Source organism: Ictalurus furcatus, chromosome 24, assembly GCF_023375685.1.
Source record: "Ictalurus furcatus strain D&B chromosome 24, Billie_1.0, whole genome shotgun sequence".
In the NCBI taxonomy this organism is placed as follows: Eukaryota; Metazoa; Chordata; class Actinopteri; order Siluriformes; family Ictaluridae; genus Ictalurus; species Ictalurus furcatus.
Genome location: NC_071278.1, coordinates 4,973,412 through 5,000,027, shown reverse-complemented (window position 1 = coordinate 5,000,027; position 26,616 = coordinate 4,973,412). Strand labels below are relative to the sequence as shown.

At 40.7% G+C, this 26,616-nt stretch overlaps 1 pseudogene; it reads left to right on the top strand.

Moving 5' to 3' along the window:
* Positions 1 to 1,771: 1,771 nt before the first annotated feature.
* LOC128600805 (zinc transporter ZIP4-like) lies at positions 1,772 to 17,454 on the top strand (annotated as a pseudogene).
* The last annotated feature ends 9,162 nt before the right edge of the window (positions 17,455 to 26,616 follow it).

Sequence of the window (26,616 nt, the reverse complement as noted above, 5' to 3'; positions counted from 1 at the left end):
GTACACGACAGAGACGAGGCTGCTGAGCATTTACTTCGTGAGATGCTGAAGTTAACAAGACCTTTTATAACTTTTGGTGCAGCACAGGTGTTCATACTCAATACTCCAGCGAACTCGAGCGCGGGCATGGCTGGGAAGTGTAGTCCTCGTCCGCAGTGTTTGTGGGCAGCATTGTGTGCTGAGAACTGCAGCCGTGCGTTCGCCATGGCGTAACAATAACTCAACACACAGCCATTAATGTCTAAACTGCTGGCAACAAAAGTGAGTACACCCCTAAGTGAAAATGTCCAAATTTCCTGGTTTTACTACCTAATCTTCATAAAGAAAATCATACAATGCCAAACATGGGCAATGTGATAAGAAAAGGTACAAATGTTAACCCTGACCCTGCCAACTGATCTTAGCCTACATCATTTTCTATATGACTTGAAAAATTATTTTGCAAACTCTGTTAGTAGCATAGACAGATTCGGTATTGCTTATACAAGTCCAGCAGTCTGGAATTTGGTTATTTTATTTTCATCTCTCAGTACTAATGTCCCAAAATAATTTTGTGCAATAGAAGTATAAACCAGACATCTATATTACTGTGCCTATTATGTACATTAAAAGACTCCACTAAAATAAACAGTGAATGTTGAATAAATGGCGGTATAAAAGTATAAGAACTAATCTATTATAAGTTAATAGTTGACACAAGAAATGAAACCAAAATAATAAATCCAACTGTTTAGTGTTTTTGTTTCCTTTTACTGATGTGCATGTCCTATTCTTATTATTCTCCTTAGTCTTTGATCAGTACATATTGATTTAACTTTAAACCCATAAACAATTCCTTTTGCGACATATAGCAAGAAATGGCAGTGACAGAAGTGATTATAAAGTCTTACCTTCTGTCTTTCACCTGTTTTTTACTTCAATTAAAGTTAAAGGATACGATCTGGGTTCTTGCTTGTCTTTAACATCCCAGTATAAAAGCACCTTCAGTCTTTTCACCCACTTTAATAATATTTGTAGCCGAGGAGGTTAATTAGTCTGCTAACAAGGTTTGAATCAATTAGGCAAAGGTCAATTAATTCCCAGTTTCTCTATTAATGCATGCTCAGCACATTGTTAAAAAAAGGATGACGTCTACTGGAAATCCCAACATATCCACATCACCCTCATTCACAGCAAGAATGGCGTTCCTGTTTATTTCATAGGCAGCAAGATAAGCTAATTAGATGTATATGTAATGTAAGTGTATATGGTGGAACCGGACTGACGCACACGTCCAAGGGAACATGCATGAACAGAGACAAATCAGTCATCCAGTGCATCACAAAAATGGAATAAAGTTGGTTGGACGTTCGATATTCGCGGATATGCGGAAATTAAGGGACCGTCTCTAAATTTACATACGACATTGTTAAACACGTTTCTACCTTCAATACCATTTGAAGGGAATGATGTACAGCTACAAAACCAACTGGAAAGTGTTCATCTAGGTGTCAGGTATGTGAAACACCTTTTATATTTTTGATATTTAATAAAATAAACTATTAAATCATATATAAATTAGACATGAATTTCACTGCAGAATGGGCCCATACACAAAATATACCATTATTTAAAGCTCAGTAACATTTGAAGGGAATGACTTAGTCACAAAACCAACTGGAAAGTGTTCATCCAGGTGTCAGGTATGAGAAACACCTTTTAGATTTTTGATATTTAACCCTACAATGCATGAACAAAAAAAACCTTTGCCATTGTCAGTCGCAGATGTTCCATGCGCTCCTTGGATGAGTTTATAGTCAAATGGCAAGGGATATTTGGAAACGCACCAACAACGTCTTTTGCCATCTACATAAGACAAGATAAGGTAATGTTTTTTTGTTGTCCATGGGAGATTGTTTCACCACAGCAGCCATACATACAAACAAACAAAACACATACATCTAAATCCATTAATCATATTCAATACACTATTTGCATAATCTACATTGAACAAACATTGAAGAGCCTGAGCCTCCACATAAAGTAAAGTTTGCTCTGACACTTCCTATGTGTAGCCTCAATTTACCCGCTCCATTCTGGTTTGTTGTCTAGGTACGCCCCAGGGTTCTTACAAGACTGAAGTAAATCAACATTCTGCTCCACAAACTCATAAGAACTATGTCAGAGTTTATTATAAGATAAACTCTTTGTTTTTCTTTATGTCATACAATTTAATGAGGATTAACGAGGATTAATGAGGATTTAATGAGGATTTAATGCTCCACAAATTCATAAGAACTGTGTCAAAGTTTATTATAAGATAAACTCTTTGTTTTTCTTTATGTTGTACAATTTAATGAGGTGTGCATCATTGCTGACACCTAGGTGAACACTTTCCAGTTGGTTTTGTGACTGTAAGTCATTCCCTTCAAATGCTATTGAAGTTAGCATCGTGTATAACAATTGGATGTTACAATGTTTTGTAAAACAAAGTTTTGTTACAATGTATGTAACTTTAGAGGCGGTCCCTTAATTTCCGAATATCTGCGAATATCGAACGTCCAACCAACTTTATTCCAGTTCCATCCACCTGGCCCTTCTCTAAAAACCTGCCTCTGTCAGTCTGGAGGAAGCTAAAGAAAAAACTGAAATAAAATAAAACACAAAACAAAGTGAGCAGTCATGCTAAGTGTGAGGGTTATGTTGTTATTTTGTCTCGCTTTGCTCTGTGTTTCTCGAGCTGCTCCGGAGGACGTGTACATCAAGGTGGTTCGCCTGCTGTCTCCGGGTTTTATATAAATAAATAAATAAATAAATAAATAAATATATAACATTTCTTCATTTCTATAACATAGAACTATAACATTTCTATAACATTTCTTCATCTGATGTTCATTATTTAGAAACAAAAGAAAGATCAGGATTGGCAGAGAGGATTATGAAATCATTCATTGTTCTTTTCTAAACCTCAGATTGTATTTTATATATATATATATATATATATATATATATATATATATATATATATATATATATATATATAAGAGAGAGAAAGAGAGAGAGTTTTATATATATATATATATATATAGAGAGAGAGAGAGAGAGAGAGAGAGAGAGAGAGAGAGAGAGAGAGAGAGAGTTATAGCTTTTGATTTTGTCCGCTTGGATTGCTCAAGACCTGCTTGTCTTTTTTTCACTTTTAACGCTTTCAGAGGTCTTACATTGTGTTTTAAACATGTGTAAACCTTTTGTAGAACTTTCATTTGGGAAAGTAAATATAGACTACCTTAAATGTACATTTAATATAAAAACTAATATAATGTACAAAGTTATACCTTATGGACTAGTTATGGACTAGTGTTCTATGTTAAAAGACTTCCCTGGATACTCAGTTACCAGTTTAAATATTTTGACACAAAAAAAAGTAGGTTTGTCTTAATGCTTTTCTTGCTGAATACATAATTCCATATTTGCTATAACATTGTGTTAATGTTTTCACTAGTAGTATATAATAGTGGATAAACGTGTGTTTTTTTAAGTACAGGTGTGTCCAAATTATTAATTATTTTTATTTATTTATATATATATATATATATATATATATATATATATATATATATATATATATGTATATTTGTTTGTTTGTTTTTTCTTTTGTTTTTTTGTTCGTTGTTTGTTCGTTTGTTTTAAAGGTCCACAAGTACTTTTTTAAGAGTATATTATTATGATGGTTATTAACTTATAATTATAAAACAGTTTCTCTATACTGACACATTGTACACTTAGACAAATCACTAATAAAATCCTCCCCACTCTATGATTCTCACAGTCCAGTCTCGTTCATTCCGATTGAATCCTTTGTTTATATTTGACCACTGAGAATGCTTTAGTACAGATCATCATCTGTTCAGATCATTGCTCAGTCACCAGGCCTTTAGAAAAGCCACACAGTATTACAATACAGATTGTCAGTGAACTCATGGGTAATTTAGGTCGTCATTCTGTGTGTGTGTGTGTGTGTGTGTGTGTGTGTGTGTGTGTAGTGCTTGTTGGAGGAGAGTGTAGGGCAGCTGGTGAGCAACTACTCCAGCTCCAGTGGTGTGCAGGTGGAGGGTTTCTTCAGGTTGGCTGCTGGATTCTCTCTGCTGCTCAGCTCCCCCTCGAACACCTGCACGGCCATCACAGAGGGACGCTGGGAACAGGAGACGAGACGCTTTATCCACATGCTGTTGGACCACAGTGAGCACAGCCTGGATGAGCTCTTACATGATATCGAAGAGCATTATATACCTGAACATCACAATGGGGTAAATATAAGGGGTAAAGTAACAAATCTAAATACTGTTATTATTACCTCGATTGAAATTATGAGCCATAATACAGATGAAATTAACCCAAAACTGAAAGTTTTTTTTTCCCCCTTAAAATTTATCCCACTAAGGGCGATTTCAGACCTGTAGATCTGTGCTTTATTCTGAAACGGGGATTGAAATTGTTACAGTGTTGTATTTTCTCCTTGGCTTGGTTCGTTTTCACAAGTGTACCACAATGTTTTATGCAAGTCACATGTAAGTAAACTGTCCTCTCATTGGTCAGAGTGCACCTGTTTATGTTCTGCGGTTCTGTCCATAGCGGTCTAATTTATATGTTCCACAGAGGAATTAAAGCCCATCTCATTCACATGCTTGCTAAACACTTTGTAAACCCTGGTGTGTTACTACGTTTTTTGAAAGTTGTTCAGAAATATGTTCGTCAGACCAAATTTCAATGAGGCATTTTATCTTGTCTTTGGTCCAAGTTAAACCGTGTTTCATGTTGCAAGCCATTAGCAAAACAAACATGTTTTTTTTTTTTTTTTTTTCACGTAATACAATTCCAATTAAGCATTGCTGTACAAGTTGGTTAGTTGGTCCGTCATCCCACGATTGCCGTTTTCATATAGGTCTAAACCGAACCCAGGGAGAAAATGCACCAGGTTCCGAAACAAGCGCTCCAGATGAGACATGCGTGAAAACGCCTTAAGAACGTCTCATTAGTTGTAATTTAAGCATAAGAGACAGAGTTGTTGAAGCTAATTTCAGGGTCAGAAAAATGTAAGCAGACTGAAACCATTACTTTGGGTACCTAACCCAAATCCAGAGCTATCCGTTCACTGTTCGAGTTCCTGATTATATACCAGTACACATCAAGTAAGAGGAACTTCCTGGGGCAGTGAGGTCATTTCCTGCACAGTGTTAGTGGTTCATTCTAGTACTAACAGCTGTAAATGTTAGCACATTTACAATTATTAAATAGAGGAACTTCAAGGTCTAGTTTACACTTTTTTTTTCACTCTGCATTTGACATTGGTAAAGCACTAAAATATGTTAGCTGGAAGAGGACAAGTATGTTCAATAACCAGAAAAAGAAAATAAACCCAACTTTCGCAAAACAAAAGGTTTCATTTGGTATGTAGCTAGGCTTAAACATAACGTGCAACAAGGTAATGTCTTGCACCTCAATGCTGGAGCTATAGCACACGCTTCTGAATCTCACCACCTGCTGCACTACACACATCAGCCACGGTCGGTGTGATCTGACTGACTGAAGATCTGTAGCGTAAACAAATGACAGGCAATCTTGTCAGAACCAGGAACATACAGATATGTGGAAAGACTAACAAAACTATGCAAGGTAAAGTCCAGTGCTATAATTGACAGTCACACGCATGGTTAAATATATCCAGGAAATAAAGATGCTAGCCAGACTCAGATAACGCCAAATACATCAGACTTAGTACAGCAGTGGCACGTAATAAATGTGATTTGTCCACCACTGATGTATAAATGATGTATGTATGGCCCAAAGCATGTTCTGAAAAATGATTGGCCCCCAATGCTGTTGGTAATGTTTGTCACTTCTGCAGCACTGCCTCACTCTGACTGACATCCTGAAAGAGAGCGAAGTGACTCTGCCTGACGGAGACCACCATCACGCTGACCCTCACGCTGACCTCCATACTGTGTTCGGTGTTCTACTCTACCACGTCTTACTGGGAGACTGCATCACCTCTCACAGCCTTCCTGCAGAGGACTTCTTCCTGGATTACATATTCAACCACTTTGGCCCAGATCACATCACTGTTCAAGGTATGACCACTTCATGTTAAATAAGAGCAAAGCAACCTGTTACTATCATGAACGACGACTATGCATAAACAATTATGTGGTCTGCACATATACGCACCGGGATTTGAGAGGTAATGTTGTAATGAAAAAGCCTTTGGGTGATTTGAAAACTTTCCAGCAGCCAATTTAACAAAATCAAATCATTTTAGCCCCCAAAAATGAACATTTCACTGAAATTTCAGTGCATCCCTAATTGTAATGTACACTGTGTAACAAGCTCATGCTTTTGTTTAACAATATTTCTATACAGACCTCGACAGGTTGATGGGAGCTCTGAACCTGGGACAGAATAATGCTAATGACCATGAGCATGACCACAGCCACAGGGCCCATAATGAAGACATGAGACTCGTCCAACATGATGAAGAGGGCCTCAGGCAGAGTCGCGATGAGCCTCGGGCCTCCAACAACAGCTGGGACATGGTAATTACTGAGCCACTGGAGTAATTACGTCCAGGGTCGTTCAGCCCCATCGCCGTCGCCTCTTAGTCTTGGCACGTCAGCGTCGGTCATTACACGGCCAGCTGAAACCCTGGCAAAACGTGCCACGCTGATCAAGCTGCTTTGATTTGGCTGATCCAAATCCTAAACGTAGCTATTATAAGCGCAGACGTCCAGCTGCGTACAGATCAAGTGTAAGTGGGCAATGATAAAGTGCTTCCAGAGCGTGTGCCATTGGCTCTGTGTGGTCACATGGGAAATTTATGTACATGACAGAAATATAAATGAAGTGCGTTTTGTCGAGGGCAAAGGAAACGTAATTTAGTGGTGATGAGCATGATATTATGCTCCGGGTTCTGACATGGCTTCCGGTTCATCCATTTTGTACTAATGTTTTTCTCATTTACTTTAATATCAGATTTATATGCTTATTTACTTTTTAATATTTAATCCTGAATATTTATAATCATGTATAAAGTCTTGTTTATTGCACTTTTTTTTTTTTCTTATGCCACTTCTAAACACGTGTTACAGTGTAACTGAGATCATTAGCTCTTTGGGTGTTTTTTTTTTTTTTTTTGTAATATATGGGTCTTTCATTTTATTGTGTTTAATAAAAATTTTCATTTTCATAGATTTGTAGTTTCATGAATGTGTTTTCATTATTACTTTGTTTAATCTTTCAGTGTAGCACTATAAAGTTACTTATGAAGTACAAAATAAGTAATGATAATGGATATTATTATTATCATTACTATATTATTTATTTACTTTATTTAGAACATATGTGCTTCTGGGGAATACAAAAAAATTGACTTTTTAAAAAAAAAAATGTTTTTTGACTTTCATCTATGTGTATTATTATTATTATTATTATTATTATTATTATTATTATTATTATTTCATTGCGTACAGTTCTGTTTCCGTGCCGAGGAGTTGTTGAAGATCTACCAGATGAACAGCTCAGGACTGGACAGAGATCAGTTCACTCGGCTGAGCCCAGCTCTGACCCAGCAGCTCCTTAGTAAAGCCTGTACTGAGACCAAACCCCCGACAGTGGTGTCCGACTCCCTCAGCACCACAGAGCGTAAGTCTCTACTAATGTCATGCCTTCACAGTAAATTCTGGTTAAACGCAAAACAAGGGAGGCATATCCGAATAATATCCGAATCATATCAATAATCAGGAGATAATTGTTTTAAAAAATATCAGGCTTACCTATGATTTGGACCGATAATCAGTCCCTCCAGGATTTTTACGATAGCAGAATTGACCGCAAAATCAAGAAAACTCCCTGATATTCGGAGAAGCTTGAAATTTTTCAAAATTACCGCAGATTTGGGCCAAGACGCGTGATGTGACATCATCACAACTGGCATTCAGCCAAAGCCCTTTTTGATTCATGTGCGTTGAACATGGTACAGCTAAAAGGTCTCGTTTACCAACAAACATCACTGTGAAAGACGATCGCGATTTCACCAATTCAAGTAGTTTTCCACAAATAAAATAACAAAAAACTAAAAAAAAAAGCCGCAGCAAAATCCTGTACGGATTTGATCATCCAAACTGATATTTCATAATGCATTTCTTGTATTCCAATGGAGCAGAAACTTTAGGAAACTGTGCTTTAACTGGTGTTACTGTTACCACCCAAACTGTTGCTTATTTTCCTATAACATCCTGTCCTGAAGTGTTTTATTCCTCTTATACCACAGCAATTTCCCAACGATACGTTTTAAAAACATTTTTATAAACGAATGTCACGTCATACTTTCAGTCCATACGTAGTTCCACTCAGTGTTGTGCAGTGTCCTTACTGTGGCATCTGTAGTCTTGCATGATGTCTTCTTTTGTCTTGTGGATTTTTGTGAATAATATACTTGTTTTTTTTCCCCTGTTATATTGGACTTACTAATGTTTAATTAAAAATGATTTTTATAGTTTCAAAATGTCTTTAGGCTTTCCTCAAGTTTTGTGTCCAAGAGGCTGCAGTGCCAAAAAAGTTTTCTCAGCGGAGTATGACGTTAGCAGCTTTTTCACAAGCAAATACCAAATCCTGAATGGAAGAACATCTTGAGAGCTGCGTATAATTTGAGCTAAATAAACTAGAACCAAACTGACAGTTAGCATAACTTTAGCTAACTAGCTAGCATTAAGAATCAGAACCTAAGTTTATTCAACTCCTTCTAGTTCGAAATGTAGCTACTTTTTTTTTCTTCTCTTTTCAGCATGCATGACATCATTTGAGTTATACTGGGTGGGGGGGGGGGGGGCACTTCCCCAGGTAATGTGCACTAATTTTGATGACCAAACTTAGACGTACTGGAAAGATTCTTGAATTTCACTTTTGAAAATCTGTATGGTTTGAAATGGAATTAAGATAAGCAGAAATCATTTCATACATGGTTTAGAGTATTTCATCCCACTAGTAAAGAGGATACATTGATTGTCTCGATTATAATTTCAAGCATCTACTGCATTTCTATCTACAGTTTCATCCAGGATTAAAAGATGAAATGCTTCCTCTCTGCAGGATACGTGTACGCCACCCTGGCCAATGCGGTGATCTGTCTGACGGCCATGTTCGGGATCGTGTAGTTCCTGCAGCAGCCTGGTCCAACTGTTTATTCAGTTCTGCATTAGCCTCTCCGTGGGCTCGCCTACGGGTGACGCTCTGTTCCACCTCCTTCCCATGGTGAGAGAGCCAGAGGAAATGATCGGTTTGTACAGTTTTATGGCGTGTGACATTTATTTGACATTCAGAAACTGTACAATATGTTGAACGTATCGTAGAAGCGAGAAAGTAGATGCATTTCGTTACATTTGTGGATTAGCATTTACAACACTGAGTCATTTTAATGATCCTGTTTATGTACAACTTGCCCTTTTCTTTTTAGTGTATTCCACCCTGAATCTCCTGAATATTTTCTGGTTCAAAACTGCTGTTACATACCTGATAAAGTTAATCAAGTATGGTGTTAAATATAGCTAGCTGGCTAGTATTACCCTTCAGGTTGTAATTTAAATCGTTCAACATGAAACAAATAAATGAGACTCAAGTCAGGCAGTCCGTCTGTGCACATTATCACGATAAACAAAGTCACAATGATATTTAGAGTGGCTGAATACATGTTAAAATCTATTTAGTACTTTTTTATTCATTTATTGTTTTCCCTCGTTCCCTTGTAAAATTTCATTTGAATCATAATTTTATATACATTTTTTAATGTTTGAATGAGCTGCTGTTGTTACGTAACAGGACTTGGAGACAGAAAGTAAGCACAGGAGAGCAGTCTTTATTGTGCCACTTAAATAAACACACGAGGAGGCAGGAAACCAGATCTAAACATAAAACTCTAACTCAAGCAAGAGCGTGAAACTTAACTCAAACAGTTCTCCTTTAACTATAAACACCCCAGTGGGACGGCCACCCCCAGTGGGACTGAAGCTCGGGGCGACGTTCTCAGCGGGACTGGAACGCTGGGCGACGTCCCCAGCGGGACCGGAAGGCTGGTCAACGTCCTTAGCGGGACCGGGAGGCTGGGCAATGGAATGCCGTACTCAGCGGAGCAGTCAAACAGAGCGGCGTACTCAGCGGTGCAGGAAAGCAGAGAGACGTCCTCTGCGGGGCTGGAACTCGGAGGGACGTCCTCTGCGGGACAGAACAATGGGACAGCTTCCTTGGCAGGGCAGGACAGCAGGACAGCTTCCTCGGCAGAACAGGACAGTGGGACAGCTACCTCGGCAGGGCAGGACAGCGGGACAGCTTCCTCGGCAGGACAGGGCAGCGGGACAGCTTCCTCGGCAGGACAGGGCAGCGGGACATCTTCCTCGGCAGGACAGGGCAGCGGGACAGCTTCCTCAGCGGCAGAGACCTCCCTGCGGTTCTCTGGCTGGAGCTCTGAGGTCGCCAAGTTGCCCTCGGGCTGGAGCTCCAGAGCTGAGACCTCCCCGTAGGTCTCGGGATGCAGCTCTGAGGCCGCGAAGTTGACCTCAGATGGGGGCCCAGAGGTTGCCAGGATCTTACGCTATTCAAATGAGCAAAATAACACATCAATTACGCATACGTGTCATCGTGACTGTCATTTATATGCATATATGCATATATATATATATATATATATATGTGTGTGTGTGTGTGTGTGTGTGTGTGTGTGTGTATACAGTATCTCACAAAAGTGAGTACAGGTACAGGAGTATTTTCGTAAATATTATATTTGATTATATCTTTTCATGTGACAACACTGAAGAAATGACACTTTGCTACAATGTAAAGTAGTGAGTGTACAGTTTGTGTAACAGTGTAATTTGCCGTCCCCTCAAAATAACTGAACACACAGCCATTAATGTCTAAAGTGCTGGCAACAAAAGTGAGTACACCCCTAAGTGAAATTGTCCAAATTGGGCCCAATTATGCATTTTCCATCCCCAGTGTCATGTGACTTGTTAGTGGTACAAGGTCTCAGTTGTGAATGGGGAGCAGGTGTGTTAAATTTGGTGTCATCACTCTCACACTCCCTCATACTGGTCACTGGAAGTTCAACATGGCACCTCATGGCAAAGAACTCTCTGAGCATCTGAAAAAAAAGAATTGTTGCTCTACATAAAGATGGCCTAGGCTATAAGAAGATTGCCAAGACCCTGACACTGAGCTGCAGCACGGTGGCCAAGACCATACAGCAGTTTAACAGGACAGGTTCCACTCAGAACAGGCCTTGCCATGGTCGACCAAAGAAGTTGAGTGCACGTGCTCAGCATCATATCCAGAGGTTGTCTTTGGGAAATAGATGTATTAGTGCTGCCAGCATTGCTGCAGAGGTTGAAGGGGTGGGGGGTCAGCCTGTCAGTGTTCAGACCATACGCCGCACACTGCATCAGATTGGTCTGCATGGCTGTCGTCCCAGAAGAAAGCCTCTTCTAAAGATGATGCACAATAAAGCCCGCAAACAGTTTGCTGAAGACAAGCAGACTAAGGACATGGATTACTGGAACCATGTCCTGTGGTCTGATGAGACCAAGATAAACTTATTTGGTTCAGATGGTGTCAAGCGTGTGTGGCGGCAACCAGGTGAGGAATACAAAGACAAGTGTGTCTTGCCTACAGTCAAGCATGGTGGTGGGAGTGTTGTGGTCTGGGGCTGCATGAGTGCTGCTGGCACTGGGGAGCTACAGTTCACTGAGGGAACCATGAATGCCAACGTGTACTGTGACATACTGAAGCAGAGCATGATGCCCTCCCTTCAGAGACTGGGCCGCAGGGCAGTATTCCAGCATGATAACGACCCCAAACACACCTCCAAGACGACCACTGCCTTGCTAAAGAAGCTTTCTGCAACTACCGGACAAAAATAATTTATTATGTAATGAAAGTTTCTCAGAATGATGTCTCAAAGTAATGACAAGGTATATTATAGTTATGATGCAGAAAGGTTATTAATACGCGTAATTATGAATATGTGTGACAGTTTGAGTTTACTCACCATCGCTGTTAAGAACAATGCTGTAAGTGCATGCAGAAATCTCATTTACACAATTATTCTTTGTAAGTATCCCACAACACTCTTAACTAAGTGCATGCAGCAATGATGAGACTGGACACAGATTTAAGATAATATTAAATCAGTGGAGACATAATGAGTGAAAGACATGTTGGATGTGTGTGGTTTAAATCTGTGACCAATTAAATAAGACTGCAGTGAACACTTGATTCGAGCTCAAGCTCTAAACACCAGCTCGCTCCGTCCCACTCAAATGCCTGATTCTTCTTAATGTTAATGCTTTTTTCCTGTAGGTGAGACAAAAAAGCATCGCAGCTCCACACGACTGCTGCCGAACTGTTTCCCACCTCAGAGCCCAGCCTGATCACTCTCGTCCATTTCACTGCGGGAGAATCGTTCACGGGGCCCGTATGAGATTTCCTACCTCTTATTTCCCCGGGGCCGCCTCTCCCGGCAATAACGCCTCCGCAACTTCTTCCGTCCTGATGCTTGTCATAAGAACATAACAGGCAACCTGTCACGCAGTGTCAACAGCATGAGTGAGAAATAACAGGATTACGGCAGGAAAAAGGAGCAGCGTCTAATTGAACGGAAGGCTGAAATTGCTTTTCAGGGCTTTTGGGGGAAACAGGGGAAAATACAGAGTTTTGGTTAGAGGTAATTGCATCGTCAGGGTTATAATTTGATAGCCATGTCATGTTTTTTGTCTGTGTGTGTGTGTGTGTGTGTGTGTGTGTGTGTGTGTGTAGTTCTTGGGGATACATGTGCACAGCAACGGAGCGAGTGAACATGCACATACGCACATCTTTAAACTACTGGTGCTTTTGGGAGGGATCTATTACTTCTACCTGATGGAGACCATCTTCTCAATCATCACTCACAAAAACAAACACTCTCATCACCATGAAGTAAGTTGCTAATTGTGAGGTTTATTAAATGCATAGCCTACAGTTGCAATCAAAATGATTCAACCCCCATTGCAAGTCAGGTTTATAATCAAAATGTAAAGACTTTTTAAAGCAAAAGCTGTTTGCGATGAACAAATAAAACAAAAGTAATTGAAATAGTTCAACACAAGGAATGCTTCAAGTGGTTTCCCCAAATTCAACAAAAAATGTAACTTATAATGATTTCTCCAGTTTAAAAATTACTCAACCCCCTGAATAGAATCCCTCACAACAACACAAATATACAAAACAGGTGTTGTATCAAGCACACCTGCTGCAACTAATCAAGGGCTTGTTTTGCACCTGTTTTGCATATTTGTGCTGTTGTGAGTGCTGGAACACATGAAATACACTACCTGGACAGGGCAGAAAAAGGAAGCGATCAATGTCTGCAAGCAGATTTCTGAGAAGGCAGGTTGTGAAAAACCCTCAAGTGACTGCAAAAGACCTGCAGCAAGACTTGGAGGCAACAGGCACTGAGGTTTCTATGAGCACAGTAAGGCGTCTACTAAACGCAGAAGGTTTCCATGCCAGAACTCCAAGACGTACACCACTACTGATCCAAAAGCACAAAAAGTCTCTCAAAATCATATAAATAAGCCACAGAAGTTTTGGGATTCTGTTATGTGGAGCGATGAAACAAAACTGGAACTTTTCACCACGATCGATTAACGTAATGTCTGGAGAAAGAAGAATGAAGAAAGAACACTGTCCACAGCATGGTGGAGGCTCGGTGATGCTCTGGGGCTGCTTTGCATCCTCTGGCACTGCAAACCTTCAGCAGGTGGAAGGCAAGATTGATTAATTGAAGTATCAGGAAATCCTAGGAGAAAACATCATGCCGTCTGTGAGGAAGCTGAAGCTTGGGAATCATTGGACCTTCCAGCAGGACAATGATCCCAAGCATACCTCAAATTCCACCAAGGCTTGATTGCAGAAGTCCAGGAAGATTCTACAGGGCCATCACAGTCACCTGACTTGAACCCCAGAGAAAGTCTCTGGTGAGATTTGAAGAAGGCGGGTGCAGCACGCAAACCCAAGAATATTACTGAACTGGACTCCATTGCTCATGAGGAACGGGATAAGATTCCTCAGGAACGCTGCCAGAAGCTATGCATCTCATTTGCAGCAGGTCATAACAGCAAAAGGGTGCTCTACTAAGTACTAAAGTTAAAAAAAAATTTTGATTGCAAGTGTATATTACACAAAAAATGGCTAAAAAGCATTATTTAGATTTAGAACAGAGGCAACACTAGCAACTGTTGACGGTGATGTGTAATTGAGGCTGGCTGAATGAATCATACAAGAGTGAGGAGGTCAAATTGCCATGCTGTCTATTGCTATAAGACGTTCAGTATATGTGGCATGAAATTATAATGAACGAGTAGCTGATCTGACTGTACAGAATGAGGTCACGTTATTCATAGTATACATAGTATTCCATATGTAGTCGTTTACATATGACTACGTATGGAAGTCACCCAAATTGGAATTGAAATCGATTCAGCATGTTCACACTATCACATAAATCAGATTTAGGCCACTTTTGCAACGTGTGAATATTGCTTCTGTAAAGCCTTCCTTTCAGGAAGTTTATTAAGGGGCAATTCATCCATGTAGTTAAATCGTAAGCCGTGGAGCTTGACCTGATGTCCTGGTTGAGACAGAACCGTCTGACTGCCTGCCACTATCACTATCATCATAAACTCACAACCCTTTCTCCAATCTTGCTGTGTTTCCGCTTCAGGAGGACGACGAGCCACACCACTGTGACCATGACAAAGTCCTGCAGATGTACCAGAGAGAGAAAAAGAGCAATCTCTCCACATCACAAGCAGACCTGGTAAGACATTTACTCGACACGGCTTCATTAAGAGGAAATACGAGACAGGGAAAGTTTGGGCCAGAGCGAGAGGAAACGAGAGAAGGGGGACAAACTGGAATCCATGGAATCCCAAAGTGTCACAACTCAGTCAGATCAGAACTCAATTTTCCAAGATGCAACACTCACTTCTCATGCACGCATGAGCTCACAATCCCCGGAGTTCTGATCAGACACACCTGGCACCAATCACACACACACACACTCTCACCGCTAGTACTTAGGGATGTCATTCACCTCGAGTCAATGCGAAGTATACGTTCAGTCAACTCGTTTCTCTGCGTTACCAAGCCGATCTAGTTAGTTAGTCTTCTCGTTATCCTCGACCCTTGTTTCCGATTTCGACTACGCTCTCTGCCTGACCCCGTTTGTGTTGTTCGTCTGAACGCTTGACCATTGCCTGTCTTACGACTACGTTTCTTGAACTTCCCGATACCACGCTCTACACCTGCCGCCCGCTTCTGCTTCCGTGCCGATTCGAGGTTCGTGACAGAATACTTCGCCATCTACTGGGCTGGCATGCTCATGTGAGTGTTTTGGTGTGGGCAGAGATATTTGTGAAAATGCTGTTCACGTGGACAGGAATGTTGGAGGGGTACAACCCACATTTTGAAAAATATCTGTAAACAGGGCAGTCAAAATACCTGTAAACAGGGCAGTCAAAATACCTGTAAACAGTCTTCAAAATACCTCTCTCTCTCACACACACAATGACCATTGAATGATTAATTCCAATATTGACAAGCGCGATAAAAGGATTTATTTAACCCACAACTCACAGTTCAGTCTCCATTTGCATTCAGTTAGGAGAAGTGGAGCAAAGCCCCTAATCCTACATTCACAGCTCACTGATGGGTTTATCCAAGGTTTAGCTCAGAAAAGACCACTCGAGGTGTGTGATTGGTGCCAGGTGTGTCTGATCAGAACTCCGGGGATGGTGAGCGCATGCGTGCATGAGAAGTGAGTGTTGCATCTTGGGAAATTCAGTTCTGATCTGACTGAGCTGTGACACAAAGGAGCGGGAAAGCAAGCGGGAGTGCTGAACATGTTCACTAATCAGAAGTATAAAATAAAATCTAAACGTATAATTAAAGCACTCCCATTGAAAGTAGGATAATAATATAGTAATAACTTGCTCTGAAATAAAAGTAATTTAACATTTTATTAGCTGACAGCATGGCTGTTATTTTTAATGACTTACTGACAGATCTGTCTCCAGATATAGAAACTATAAAATAGATGGACCTAGTTTCGTGGAATAGCACATGGGCTGCCGCCTGTAGCTTTAGAAACAGGCTTGTATAGTGAACGTGGAATGGGTGTGTGTGTGTGTGTGTGTGTGTGAGAGAGAGAAAGAGAGAGAGAGAGAGAGAGAGAGAGAGAGAGAGAGAGAGAGAGAGAGAGAGAAAGTTGGGGGGGGGCATTTTGGGGAAACCCTTAGGATGTTGCTGTGGCTGAATTCTGGCAAACAGCCAAAAACACAGACGAGCTATACAGATATTTCTGTACTTCTATACTGTTATTCACTACATTTTAAGTGCATTTTCAAATTAAATGATTAATGCAAATGTAAAGCTATGCCAATTAAATCTGAATATGCTAAATAACTACTTAGTAGTTTGTAAATATAATTTTCTCTCTTTTCTCTGTTGGAAGTAAGTGCTAAGTGCTTACCCCTACAAAGTGCTGTCACTGGAGAGTCCTTCCATAAAAGTTACACGAATATAACTGTGTTACAGAAAGCTTCACCATATAAATGATGATCTTTTTTTCTTTCTTATTATTAGCCTTAGATTATGTGGAGCGTCTGCCATACTAGTCCATATTATGAGTTGTTATTATAGAAATGTTAACGTATTAGAACAAGCACATTCATTAATATAAACCCGTGATTGATGTTACAGCTGGAACTACTGTACGAGCTGTTAGAGGAAAAGAACGTTCTGATTCGAGCAACACTGTGGTAGACAAAAAACAACCCATTGTTGTACCAGAGATGTTGTCAGTAAGACCGAATGTTTTAGCTCATTGTGCTGTGACTCACTCACAGAGCGTCCTTTTTCTTCAAGAATTACACTCCTTGGGTTCAAGACCTTTTCCTCTGGCAGTGATCCTGCTGAGTGAATAGCAGTCTTGTCTCAGTAAGACATGTGGCTTTTTCTTTGCTTGCAGGTAGATGGGGAAAAAAAGTCCTTCCCAGATTCAGAAGCAGCCCCTCGCACAAGAGGTAACGATCCACTACTGCGTCACTCTGAGTCATGCTGAGTCAAGCAGGCAGATGATCACACAGATAATTACATGTGGATAGTTATACCGTAGAAATGGGTAGGGCTGCATAGATCATAGCATGCTCCTCATTTTTTCCTCTCTCCTCCCATCCAGAGCAGCGCCTCCTTCTGTATATAATTACAATAGCCGACAGCATTCATAACGTTGCAGATGGCCTGGCCATCGGCGCCGCCTTTTCACTCTCCTGGCGCTCAGGATTAGCTACATCTCTGGCTGTGCTGTGCCATGAACTGCCACATGAGCTGGGTTAGATGAGCCTTTCTAGTTCTGTTGTACATTCACCCACCAAAACACAAACTAATTATAGCCAGGGGTTAAAGCAGCGAGTCTCGTATTCGGCTTACATTGAACAGAAAGTAGAACTGAGCTTCAGCACTGTAGTTGGATGGAAATATAAATCATAGCATGGTGTAATGATGATGATGATGATGCAATATAGCGTCACACTGCTTTATAGAGAAACCATTTCCTTTATTTGTTGTAAAAGTATATTCCTTCAGTCTGCTGTGTAAATATGTTTGATCATAAAATGTGTTTGCTGGTTTAGACACTTTCCTGTATCCTGGACTTAAAAATGTTATTTAAATGTTATTGTGAGATGTTTATTAATATGCGTGAAAGGAGTCTCCAGTGTCACTGCTACTTGGTAACAGTCAGAGGTACAGCTGTAACTTTTAGCTTTCAGGACGGAGAACTGTTCGTTTTCCAGTTTCTCTGTAACATGGCGTTTAAAATAGAACACAATATAAAAATTGGCACCCATGAAAGAAGTAGCGCTCCTCCATCTCCTAAATCCCAGTGCTTTCTTATAGCATCATATTAATGTCATCAGTGCAAATACAGTAAAGTAACATGCGCTCGATAAACAAACGGTATTGACCGCGTAACGTGCACTGCGGGTGACCACTACGCGGTATGACCGAGAGTTTAATTAGACGGTCAGTTACTCTTTTCCACACAAATCTAAATATATCAAGCTGTGCCTGATACACAGTGATTCAATCTATTCCTCATTTCTTTCATTTCAAATCACTTTTCGAATGCAGAGCACACTGCATATCGCAGGACATCTCTCGTTTAAAACGACGCCAGTGCGCATCCTGCTGCTTTTCATATTCAGCCGAACCCTAGAAGATGAGTCGTGGCGAGGAATAAACAGGTATTGAAAAAGTACAGAACGTTATGATTTAAGTGAACACATGCATGTCATATCTCAGCCCAGCCATGACTCGTTTCCCGAGAAGCAACACCCATGTCTAACTTGGCCGCTGAGGACTACACCTCCCACACACGCATGCGCTCACCTTCCCCAGAGTTCTGATTACACACACCTGCAGCCAATCACTTCGCCCTCTCACCATAGCTTAAAAGAGACTTTGGATGCATACAAACCTTGCAAAGTAAACGTTCAGCTGACTAGTTTCTCTGACGTTATCCAAGCCTTTATCGTGTTTATTGCTCCTGATTGACTCAGGAGCGGCGGGGAATTTCATTGACCAGACCACCATACAGCAGCACAACATCTCCATTTGTCCACTAATCACACCACACCGGATTCAAGCCATTGATGATGCCCCCATTTGGGGGGGTTCATCACGCATTGTACTGAAACACTCAACCTCCGGACCAGCACACTCCATCAGGAGAGCATGGTTTTCTATGTCACAGTGTCCGCCAGACATCCAGTGGACCTAGGCCTCCCCTGGTTAGAACACCACAACTTGGGTATTTCCTGGACTTACAAGGAGATCACACACTGGTCCCCTCATCGCATCAAAAATTGTCTTCAGACACCCGTGATCATCCTAGCGACCACCTCCATCGAGAGCCCAACCAATATTGCCACAGTCCACATTCCCACTGAATACCAGGACCTCAGCGAGGCGTTTAGTAAAGCAAAGGCCAGTGGATTACCACCTCATCAGCCCTACGACTGTGCCATCAATCTGCTTCCAGGCACTACGCCACCCCAAGGAAGGGTTTACCCACTATCACAGACTGAACAGAGAGCTATGGAGGAATACATCCAAGAAGCACTACAACAGGGCTACATAAGACACTCTACGTCCCCAGCTTCTGCAGGTTTCTTCTTTGTGGAGAAAAAGGGAGGAGGGTTATGACCATGCATAGACTACAGGAGTCTAAACCAATGCTGTATCAAGTATCGCTACCCTCTTCCGTTAGTACCAGTCGCTCTAGAACAACTTCGCACTGCTACCATCTTCACAAAGCTGGACCTCCGCAGTGCATACGACCTGGTCCGGATCAGAGAGGGAGACGAGTGGAAGACAGGGTTTAGCACCACATCCGGGCATTACGAATACCTGGTAATGCCGTATGGGCTTTCTAGCGCTCCCTCTGTCTTCCAGTGTCTAATATACGACGTCTTAAGGGACATGCTGGGACGTAACATAATCACGTACATTGACGATATATTGATCTATTCCAGCACCAGCTGTACGTCAAAGCCGAAAAGTGCGAGTTCCATAAAGACACCATTTCTGGGGTACATCATCAGTCCTGAGGGGGTTACCATGGACCAAGTAAAAGTAAAAATTCGTAGTAGACTGGCCCCAGCCTGCAACCGTAAAGGAGTTACAGAGATTCCTGGGATTCGCCAATTTCTACAGAAGGTTCATCCGAAATTTTAGCTCCATAGAAAACCCACTGACGTCCTTGTTAAAAGGAAAGACCAAACGCCTGCCATGGAACCCAAGCAGCACTAGATCAGCTCAAGAAGGCCTTCACAACCGCTCCCATTATCAAGCACCCAGACCCATCCAAACCATTCGTGGTGGAGGTTGACGCATCAGAGACAGGTGTAGGAGCTGTTCTCTCACAGGGTTTCGGAGAGAGGCCCAAACTCCATCCTGTGGCATTCTTCTCACGAAAACTATCACCTACCGAAAGAAACTACGATGTGGGCAGTAGAGAACTCTTGGCCGTTAAGCTAGCCCTGGAAAAATGGCGACACTGGCTGGAGGGAGCTACACACCCTTTCGTCATATTCACTGTTAACAAAAACTTAGAATATCTACGTACTGCAAAGATGTTGTCACCCCGTCAAGCCCGATGGCCACTGTTTTTCACCAGGTTTCAGTTCACCCTGTCATACCGACCCGGAACCAAGAATACTAAGGCTGACGCCCTGTCTCGTCTGGACAGCACTGAGGTTCTGAGGAACAATGAAGAGTACAGTGAGGGAAAAAAGTATTTGATCCCCTGCTGATTTTGTACGTTTGCCCACTGACAAAGAAATGATCAGTCTATAATTTTAATGGTAGATTTATTTGAACAGTAAGAGACAGAATAACAACAAGAAAATCCAGAAAAACGCATGTCAAAAATGTTATAAATTGATTTGCATTTTAATGAGGGAAATAAGTATTTGACCCCTCTGCAAAACATGACTTAGTACTTGGTGGCAAAACCCTTGTTGGCAATCACAGAGGTCAGACATTTCTTGTAGTTGGCCACCAGGTTTGCACACATCTCAGGAGGGATTTTGTCCCACTCCTCTTTGCAGATCTTCTCCAAGTCATTAAGGTTTCGAGGCTGACGTTTGGCAACTCGAACCTTCAGTTCCCTCCACAGATTTTCTATGGGATTAAGGTCTGGAGACTGGCTAGGCCACTCCAGGACCTTAATGTGCTTGTTCTTGAGCCACTCCTTTGTTGCCTTGGCCGTGTGTTTTGGGTCATTGTCATGCTGGAATACCCATCCACGAGCCATTTTCAATGCCCTGGCTGAGGGAAGGAGGTTCTCACCCAAGATTTGACGGCACATGGCCCCGTCCATCGTCCCTTTGATGCGGTGAAGTTGTCCTGTCCCCTTAGCAGAAAAACACCCCCAAAGAATAATGTTTCCACCTCCATGTTTGATGGTGGGGATGGTGTTCTTGGGGTCATAGGCAGCATTCCTCCTCCTCCAAACACGGCGAGTTGAGTTGATGCCAAAGAGCTCCATTTTGGTCTCATCTGACCACAACACTTTCACCCAGTTATCCTCTGAATCATTCAGATGTTCATTGGCAAACTTCAGACAGGCATGTATATGTGCTTTCTTGAGCAGGGGGACCTTGCGGGCGCTGCAGGATTTCAGTCCTTCACGGCGTAGTGTGTTACCAATTGTTTTCTTGGTGACTATGGTCCCAGCTGCCTTGAGATCATTGACAAGATCCTCCCGTGTAGTTCTGGGCTGATTCCTCACTGTTCTCATGATCATTGCAACTCCACGAGGTGAGATCTTGCATGTAGCCCCAGGCCGAGGGAGATTGACAGTTCTTTTGTGTTTCTTCCGTTTGCGAATAATCGCACCAACTGTTGTCACCTTCTCACCAAGCTGCTTGGCAATGGTCTTGTAGCCCATTCCAGACTTGTGTAGGTCTAGAATCTTGTCCCTGACATCCTTGGAGAGCTCTTTGGTCTTGGCCATGGTGGAGAGTTTGGAATCTGATTGATTGATTGCTTCTGTGGACAGGTGTCTTTTATATAGGTAACAAGCTGAGATTAGGAGCACTCCCTTTAAGAGTGTGCTCCTAATCTCAGCTCGTTACCTGTATAAAAGACACCTGGGAGCCAGAAATCTTTCTGATTGAGAGGGGGTCAAATACTTATTTCCCTCATTAAAATGCAAATCAATTTATAACATTTTTGACATGCGTTTTTCTGGATTTTCTTGTTGTTATTCTGTCTCTTACTGTTCAAATAAATCTACCATTAAAATTATAGACTGATCATTTCTTTGTCAGTGGGCAAACGTACAAAATCAGCAGGGGATCAAATACTTTTTCCCTCACTGTATATATATATTTTTAAACCTACAATAGTACCTTTTCAATATAGTCCAAGTCCTTATACAAACCACTTGTCTAATGTCCCTCATGTCCCTTTAAACACTTTGGAATGATCATTGCCTTTAAAATCTTTGTAAGGTGTAAGATGTTGAACGTCATTGTAAACTTATTAATCTTTTTTGTTGCCAAAATGTTCAGCCTTTTTTGTTCCTCAGACCTTTTTTTGGTTGGAAGGTGTTTTGGTGGCCAAATTTCCCTGCATCCCTACTAAATAGGTAAATTTACTATATGGCCAAAAGTTTGTGGACACCTGAACATCACAGCCATACGTGCTTGTTGAACATCCCATTCCAGATTTAATTCTCCTTTACTGGTATAATAACCCCTAGTCTTCTGGGAAGGCATTCCACTAGATTTTGGAGCGTAGCTGTGGGGATTTGTGCTCATTCAGAGAGAAGAGGCACTGATGTCGGGTGAGGAGGGCTGGGGTGCATTCAGTGTTTCAGTTCATTACAAAATTGTTCAGTGGGGTTGAGGTCAGGGCTCCGTGCACTCGAACACTCGAATTCTTCCACTCCAACTTTGGTATGCCATGTGTTCATGGAGTTCTCTTTGTGCACGGGACGTTGTGATGCTGGAACAGGTTTGGGCCTTCAGTTCCAGTGAAGGAAAATGCTACAGCATACAAAGACATTCTAAACAATTGTGTGCGCACAACTTTGTGGTGACAGTTTAAGGGAGGAACCACATGTGGGTGTGATGGTCTGGTGTCCATATTTTTGAGTGTTAAAATGCAGAACCTCTGCATAAAATCCATAAATAGGGATGCTCCAATTGATGGGCCACCAATCAGTATCGGCCGATAATCACATTCTATAACTCGATCGGTAATCTCTAAACTTCTTTAATCAGTTTAATAGATCAATCCCTCTTTAAGACACCATGGAAGTAATATTCAGTCTCAAATCAGGGAAATGGGAGCCTGCATTCAATTGTAGAGGGCTCTTCACCTCCCACACCACCATTGGAGGAAAGGACAATTCAATCTGTGAATGTATTAATCTAAATCGATTATTCTATGCAACCCCTTATATGGAGGATTTTGGAGCTGTGCTCTACACCACCTTCATCAAAACACCAACTGAGTGAAAATCTTTTGGCGAAAATGGTGTTCATCGCTCCAGTGTCAGAGACAGCACTGAAGCTGTTTGGGAGGCTTGTAGTGACCCAAACACCTAACTAAAATGCCGTCCTTTAATCTTCCTCTCGTCTGCGTATGCAGTACAGTATATTATTCTCAGAAGGATTTACAGTCATAGTCTAGTCTGCGCTACATCACGCGAAGTCACCCTGACCACACACGGCCTTCGGCTTAGCAGCGGTACGTCAAAGTGACAATGACGCAAAGTGCTCGGGTCTAGATGTTCTCATAGGGCTGTAAATTCATTAAGCAGTACACCAATATGGATGTTGACCTGATTTAGCAAGCCACAGAATTTTGAGAAGTATTACTATGCAACTCGAGTGATTCAACTGTTTAAAAATAATCTTGAAACTGGTGGGTATAGAACTGAATGTTGGGCATGAGACAACTGGTACCAGACAATGAATGCAGGAATTTTTCTGAATTCATCTGTGAACTGTGAAATCTGTCATTAAAAAAATAACACAATCATAATCCTTACTGAAACCTAGATTTAGGAATTAAACAATCCTTGATGTCACGATTCCTAACACTGAATATATAGCCCGTCATTTTGTCATATTTATTTTTCACCTCAAAAAATAAAAGTCGTCCTTTATGTAACAATCTATTGTATTTACCTAACGTTATCTTTTCCCTCATTGGAAAACATTAAGTAATAAAGCTATGCTATTATCACCAAGCAGTGAGGACCTGTTGGATCACAAAGTTCACCTTTGACAGTCTTATCAGCAGTTATAAAGCTCCTGTGTTCTCAATCAATCTTGCCTGCTCCTCACTGACGGCAGATAAGAACAAAATATCTCCAAAATCAGTAGGATTCATTTCCTGACTTTATTTGACCTGGACTAATATATATATATATATATATATATATATATATATATATATATATATATATATATATATATATATATATATTTATTTATTTATTTATTTACTTTCTCACAAAAGATATCTAGGGTTCCTGCTCACCTGTGTGAACATGCCATAGACCTGCTGCAGGGAGGCATGAGGACTGCAGATGTGTCCAGAGCAATAAACTGCAATGCCTGTAATGTAAGATGCCTAAGACAGTGCTACAGGGAGACAGGAAGGACAGCTGATCTTTCTTGCGAACTCGCTCGTTCGAACATGTTTTCATTTCTATAGTAACGGTTAATTCACAGGGACTTTTACGTGGACACTCCACATAAACAATTTTTTTTTAATGAAAAACCTTTGTAATTGTTAACATACTGAAGTTTTTGTTGATGTTTAATTACTATTTTTGGAAGGAGTCTCCAGTGTCAGTCAAACTTTAAGCTTTAGGCTTTGTGGGTTTTCAGTAACACAACATGCTGCTTTCTTTTTTTTGTCTCAACATCAAGAAAGAGAAAAAAAGAAAGAAGCTGATGACCATTTATAGCTGCTATAGCACAGGTGATAACAGGACCAACTTTACAGGAACACAGCGTTAAATGTTACTACAAATGGATAAAAAGTGCAACATACTACAAATAGACAAATCTGCAAAAACTGATAAGCATAAAACTGTGAAATGCTGTGAAGGACGCACAAGAGATCATGAACATTACTGAAGTTTCAACAAGCGAGCATTCCAACAAGGAAATAAGTGAGTATGTAACGAAACTCACAATCCTGAGAGAAGATAAACGCTAAAAGCCGATGAGTTCAAGGGCTGAAGTTTGGCTGGTGTGGGAGCTATATTGTTCGATTGAGTAATTAATTACCCCACACAAGTAATTAATTACCCCGAATGAGACGGAGGGAATATCACGGTGTAAATGTGCACAAAATTAAACAGGAATAAAAACACATGGGGTGTGTGGTTATTGGAAAACAACCAGAGACGAAGAGGTGTCATCGTTGTTTTAGTTCATGTTATTACTTGCATCATAACAACTATAAAACAGTTATTTAAAAAAATGCTGCGTGTCACGAGAAAGCACTAAGTTCTCCATCCTGAAGACTTTCCCCCCACGTCTGACTGTGCTGGCACTGGAGACTCCTTCCATAACTGATAAACAAACGTCTCCTTACAGGGAACTTCAGCATGTGAAGTACAGGTTTTTCTTTGTTAAACAACAGGATGTTTATTATTAGGCTTAGATTATAGGGACTTTCTGCCATACAAGTCCCTGTGTATGAGCTGTTACTATGGAAACAGTAACGTATTAGAACGAGTGCATTAATACAAAAATGTGATTTGCCTTACAAGACAGCATTACTGTCAGAGCTGCTGTTATTAAAAAATGATGCGGTTTTAAAGTCAAAAAGCAGGGTTATAATAAAATTCATTTGATTTAGTTTACCGTTTATGCTCTTTTATTTCATCCTTGCTTTAAAGGTTTTCTTTCAGAAGCCTGAGACTTCATAGAACAGCCATCGGCTTAATTATGACTACTAATTAGGTGATATGGCGAAAATGAGCATCATTAAGAAGAAGGTTGTGAGTTCAGACCCCAGCACCGCCAAGCGGCCACTGTAGGGCCCTTGAGCTAGGCCCTTAACCCTCAACTGCTCAGATGTATAAATGAGAGAAATCTAAGTCGCTCTGGATAAGGGCGTCTGCCGAATGCCATAAATGTACATGTAAACACTGCCCTCTAGTGTACGTGCCATGTTAATGCGCTGGGTTGGAAAGCAAGAGGGAAAATCAAGAGACATCAAAAACTGAAACAATGGCCATCAGGCATGCTAAAATGAACTGATTACTGACAAAGCAAACAATCAGGGGCTTCAGCGACTGAATTTGCTTCATTATGCAACCAGAAAACATCCCAAAATAGGTGTCATAACATAAAAGGATAAGCAGTGATTGTCTTCATTGGCATATTGTGCTTTAAAACACTTTAATTTTGCCGATGTCAAATTTTCATACTTTAAAACTTTAAAAGGGTATGCCAAATTATTATTAGTAGTAGTAAAAGTAGAAGGAGGAGGAGGAGTACTTTGTACTGTTGCAAAATTTGTAAGAATTTATTCAGGTTTTAAAGCTGAAATTTTTTTTAAACACTAAAGTATTTTAAACAAACATTACTTTAAAAACTAGTCTTTGGTTTTCATTATGATAAATAAAAACCTTTCTACTTTGAAATCTTTTTTTCTATACTTTTTACATAATTTTATCCAACACACTTTCTTTCTATATTATGAAACGAGAGTTAAAAATATATATTTAATATTTAACAGTATTCGGCGTTTTATTCTCTTACTGACAGTGGAATCCTTTCCATCTTTGACCTATATTTAAAAGTCTGTAAATAGTCCTGGCTTTGCAGTTCTGCTCTGTGCTTCAGTTTGTTGTTTAGTAGTAAAGAAACAATGATACTCAATATGTAGAAAAATAAGTTTTATTCAGTATCCAGTAAAACCAATAAATGAGGTCATTTATAAAAGCACAGAGATATA